The following is a 6,006-nucleotide window of genomic DNA, read 5'->3' on the forward strand; positions in this document are numbered from 1 at the left end:
CCACCCTAACTAGTGTATACCCAGGTAAATCCAAAGGCCTTTAAGGCTTTTCACCTTAATAAAAAAGCAAATCTTATACCTCAAGTTTGGTAAAGAGTCTTACTGCTTTTAACCTTCATTTTTTCGTTCTTCTCTCACCTTCTTGCAGCACTTGTTGAGCTCTCACATGGTGAGCCTTTAGTGCTGGCTGGAAGCTAAGCATCACACACATCAAGATCTTTACTAAAACCCAGTGTAGGTCACCACACAGCTCGTTAAATAAAGGGACATACTCTGCATGCCAATTAAGAGATTAAATAATGGAACAAAGCAGAGGGAGAACTAAAATTTAAGATCCCTTTGTATTTTCCAGCAAGTCATCTGTCAACTGGAGGAGCTATTCCACTAACTGAAGCTTGTGAAGAGCCTGACATAGCCATAACCGTGAATATCTCAAATCGTTATGTCAACTGAGGTTACTGTGAAGTTGAAATTGCACTGGCAGTGGAGCTCTCTATTGTCATGATTCCTATACAGATAGAAAGATGAGAAGGGAAAAAAAAAAGAGGTATAAAAGTTTACCAGAGCAAGTTTAGGTAAGTTCTGTTATTTGTGAATAGCAAATAGTAAAATATATGTATCATAAATGCCAATAAAATATACATACCAGAACTTCATGGGGTTATTCATACACACAGTATGTTTTAAATTGACAATTATCTTAAATAAAGGATTTTTTAAAATGTTATTGTGGAAAATCTGGAGAAAAAAAAAATTCAGATAGAATTGAAGTGCACTGCTGAATTAACTGTTTCACCTGGGTTCACTTTTGGACTTTCAAGTTCTTTGGATGCCAAAAAAATCCATGTGTGCATATGTGTGTGTGCACAGGTAGAACTGTGTGCACCTTGGCAGCAATGCAGAGATCAGCATCTACCTCACATATGAGCCTGGCCAGGTTGGAGACAGCATTCCCCTGCTCTGTTTCTCTCAGAGCACACCCCACACATTACCAAAACACTGGCCCTGATGTGAGGAGCAACAGGGGTGGTGCTCTGTCTTAAAACACAGCCACACCCATGGGAATGAAGCCCAATCTGTATTTTTCTCTGTAGACAAACTTATGCCAACAATGCACGGATTTAACGTCAGAAGTACACTGAAGATGTTTCACTACACAGAAAAGTATATACAAGATTGTTTGGGGGTTTTTTAATATCAGAATGAAGAGCTGCTCCTCTTTCTCATAACAGATGTGGGCTGCAGTGCCATGTTCAGGCTGGCTCTCTCTTGTTGAGTGAAATTGTTTTTCTGTAGTGGACTAGCTTCAACAGGCTGATGGCAGCCTTTAAACCCATTCTTCTGAAATCCTGGGTTACTGCAGAGGTGAACGCTAATATTGATACAATGGCTGTACCCACCCTACAAGCCAGAAAAGCAAAAACCAGTGCCTCTCTAAAATTTATAAAGCGGAATTAGCCCTTTGCTATGCCCACACTTACAGCTGTGACTCACAGTGTGTTAGCTTAGACCTTGAATGCATTGTAATAAATCCTGCTGTAATTCTGGTTTACAGTTGAACATGACTGTGTCTGTCCATGGAGATTATTCCTGACTTCTCTCAGCTGGGAGGCTGTGTGCAGGAGGTGCTGGGTCCGCAAAGAGAGACCACTTGTGCACCAGGCTTTTCAGTGGTCAGCATGATGACATCTACATCTCTTGCAGATCTAGCTCTCCACGACCATAATAGAGCTCACTCTTTATGTAAACATTTATCTTCTCATGTGACTCCAGCTACTCAGTCCTTGAATAGGACTGGATTATTATAAATAAGGAAAAATAACTTAAATCAATCATCGCATTTATAAGACTAAATATTTTTAAGATCTGTCACAAAAATTATCTTCCAGGACTAGAGACACCACAGGGATGGGAAGGACACACCATAGATCAGAAGAGATGGGATGAGATTTTTTTTTTTTCTTTTAAGGAAGAGTTAAAAAATGTGGTAGTTGTGAAATCTCAGACCTGCTCCTTCAGTACTGCCTGTCACCCAGCCCTTATAACAATGACATGCTTGGATGAAAAACAGGATGTTTTCAAAGAAGCAGGGAAGGCTGCTTCATTTGGATAGTACCACAGGACTAGACTGTCTTCTGAGATGCAGAGGTGAGGTTGGCAAGAAGCCCAGCCCCACCAAAGCTCAGAGTACCTCTGCTTCTTGCAGGGCCAAACCATGTCTCCCATGCCTGCACCTCAGTCAGCAACTGAGCTGCCTGTTGCCTTCACTGTCATATCCACACTAGCTCAAACCTGCTGAAAAACTGGGAAGGCAGAGGAGATCAGTCCACCCACGGTCCTTCTTCCTTGGGCAGGAGTTGAGATGTAGGTCCCCACCAGTCATCTGTTACCTGCAGTGCATCATGAGTTCCTCCATGCCCTGTTACAGGCAAGCAGAAAAGTCCATGACCCAAGCCCATGCTGAAGATTTCTATACAAATAACTTCACCTCCCTCAAATCTGCTCTTAACATCCTCATCTACCCAACTATGAGTTGGCTAGTTCATTTGAAACAGTAAGTTTTGGAACTAATCCTGCAGTGTTGTATCTGTACCAGAATTGTACCAGTAGCCAGAGAGCTGATCACAGTTACGCACAAATTGTGATTTATCCCATGGTGCCAGAGTTACTCTGTGGTTGTCACATGTCATTGCATGAGGTGACATGTCACATCATTGTCATGGTGACATGACACCACATTACTGTGCAGCTATCACAGACGTACAGTTAAAAGCCCTCACTACAACTGTTTCCACTTAGGTATTTAGTTTCTTAAGGATTACTGACTGTGATGTAGAAATTCCTATCAATCATAATGCCAGCTCTACAGAAATTAAGCTACTTTTAGATGAGGATTTTGAAACAAATGTAATAACGCAGAATAGTGCCTATTTCTCAAAATGTGGGTTACATCCATCAGGAAAATGACACAAACGACTAGGTGGAGACAAGGGAGGGTTCCTTCTATTGTTTCCAGAGATCTCACAAGAAAAAAAAAAGACAAATCTTACTAAACAATGTTTAAATACAAAATTAGTACCGTAACTGCAGAAATGTATTTCTGAGTTTGCAGAGAGCCTCAAAAAGAAGGTATAGAGCCATTCATCTACTTCAGCATGCATGGACCAAGATACCAAAAACTTTTACGGCTAATCCACTGTAAGCACACAATATGGCTAAATCACAATCTCCAGTAGTAACTACAAGGTGGCTGGAAAGCTCAAACCCTCAGCTGTTACAGGCATACTGTCAATCTTGCCCAAACACTTCATGGAAAACCTGCTGGAGATTTATCTCCACAAAGATTTGAAGCCAAATAGTTTCGTAGATGTGTATTATCTTGCTGTAAAAATACTTTTTTTTTGCAAGTGAAGAAGTGAAGACAAAACGAAGATCTACCTTCAAGGAAACTGAAGCAAGGTGGAAGAACATTTGTGTGTGTATATATACATGCATACATGCATATATGTGTGTGCGTGGATGCCTGTATATGTGTGCATATATTTCCTGATTTGACAACATAAAGAACTATAATTATCTCTTAGTTTTCCTGCTCCTGAATGGGGACTTGGCTAAGAAAGCACAGAGTAACCAGGAGGCAAAGGAGAGGTACCTTGTTCTCCTGGAACTGAGAACGCTCATGTGGATTTCTCTGCCTCAGAGGAGGAGAAAGAAGAATTGCTATATTCATTCAAAATAAATCAGTTTGCTAATCAAAGTGGGATTTTGCTTCTGTGAATTGGGAAAGAAAAGAAAAAAAATATTGAGAGCTATCATTTTAATGAACAGCTTTTGGTGGGATTGTACAAGGTAAAACTCAGCATAAAATTTAGCCCAGAAGTTTAGTTGGAATAAGAAACTCTGTCTTAATGTCATATTTTTCACATTTGCTTTCTGAAATCTTAACATAATTTATATAAAAAGGTTGTGTAAATGTTGACAGTTCTTTAATAGAATTGTAAGCAACCTAAAAAAGCTAAATTCACCTTAGGATTTCCTAACGCTACTCCCAAAACTGAGCTCATCCTTTGTAAATTGTGCCTGTGAAAGAGTCTATACGACTCTGTACTACACTGCAGTGTTTTACCTCCACACACAGATGAAGTCTGAAATTTCTTGTACACAAAAATGAGCATTTTGGCATAAACAATGTGATCAAGACAGTTTCCATCCTCATCACTGAATCTTGATGGTTTTCTTGAACTTAGATATAACAGTTCCCCACACACAGGATATTGTGTGTGATACAAGCAGTTTTAACTTGAAAGCTCACTCCCACCAAATGTCTGCATTTTTGTGTGAGCCAAGAAAGACCTAAACTTAACTATAACATATTTCCAAGAAAAAGTCTTTGCTGTTATTCTCTCAGGCACAATTTGTTTCCTAACCAATGATGCTATTTAATCAAAACTCACACTAGTCTTCCTAAAAGCATTTAAAAAACAAAACAAGAAAGAAGCATTTCTGTTCCATAGCTTAGTTCTTAATCATCTAATCAAACTTGATAAATTTTCCTCTCTCTCTCTCTTTCTCTCTCTCTCCCCTAAAATGAATTCTTGGCAGCCTTCAGTGAAACAAAAAAAAAAAAAAAAAGTTAATCTAGAAGTTCAAAGCAGCAATTTATGTTTCTGATAATTTTAAATTAATTCCTAATCTATGAAGCATAAAGAAACTATGCTTGAGATGCAGCCCACATCCAACCATATGGCTTAAGGAGACAGTCTCTGTGATGTGTGGCTGCAGATCTTTCTGTCCCTGGCATACACACCTGAAGTTCATGCCCCCTAATGTAATTGGACAGTTTTGTTTGTGAAAATGGCCTGTTCTGCCAAATGCTGAAGTCCTTGCTTTGACAGATATATCACTTTTCCAATGTGAGTATATTTTGAAGAGAGCTGACACATGATCAAGTTCTCTTTAATATCCTTCAACAAAGCTGACAGTTGTCCAGCAGGGTCTTGTGTTGCATCCAACTGTCAGCTTCTGCAGAGGCATTATGGGAAAACTGACTGAGGAAAACAGCAGTAAGGAGGAAAGAAGTGATTTATGCCTCTCTGTGTACTCAGCTTAGTATCAAAAACAAGTACCTCAGCTTATATGTATTCTAGCAGGCCTACATGGACAAAGACTCCTTACGTTCTGGTAGTACAGGAGAACAACCCATTTATATTCTAATTTCTTATTTTAGGGATTTATTGCATGTCTTATTATGAAGCACCCCAAACCTCACATGCACAGGTACGAGTATTTATTTGAAAACAAAATGTTAAGAGTAATGAAGACTAAATGTTCTTATTAAGATCCTTTCCAAATCTGAGCTATCTTATAAATACCCATAACTGCATAGTTTTTTAAGTCTTTGAGGTGCCTCAGTTTCACTCAGACAAGAGATCTCACGTACACAGAAAAAAAATATTTGTTTAGTATTTTGCTGCTTATGTGTGCCACCAGTGAGAAAGTCTGTGTTTCAGTAGAGAGCTGACAACGTAAGCTTAGAATATCCTTTTCAAATTGTTATTTAGGCCAGATGTTGTCATTTTGTCACCTTAAAATTTTGTTTTCCTGCAGGAAGGTACAGTTTGATTGCAGTCACTTTGTGTTACTGAAACACAGCTTGCAATAAGAAGGAATTGAACCAGACCAAGATAACAGTATAAATCCCATCATCCCCACCATGATAATGGTATTTGGACCCTCAGACTGCAGCTGTTTTCTTTGTCTGAAAACTCCCTCAGCCCGACAGTCTTCTGTCATGCGTTGCTGGAAGACTGAAAAATGCTCCATTCCTTGCAGTGAACCTCTTTGATCTGCAGCCTTGTGCCAAAATGGTCCACACTGACAGCAGTGGGGTTCCCCATGAGCCCATGTACACATCTTGTGTTTAGGTACATGAGATTGCAGCCAGCTCTGCGCCTGCACGCAGTCAAGCCTCCTGTGGAGAGTCCAGAGCAGGTAATCACAGCCTGA

The sequence above is a fragment of the Antrostomus carolinensis genome, unplaced genomic scaffold, assembly GCF_000700745.2.
Source record: "Antrostomus carolinensis isolate BGI_N321 unplaced genomic scaffold, ASM70074v2 scaffold3043, whole genome shotgun sequence".
Lineage (NCBI taxonomy): Eukaryota > Metazoa > Chordata > Aves > Caprimulgiformes > Caprimulgidae > Antrostomus > Antrostomus carolinensis.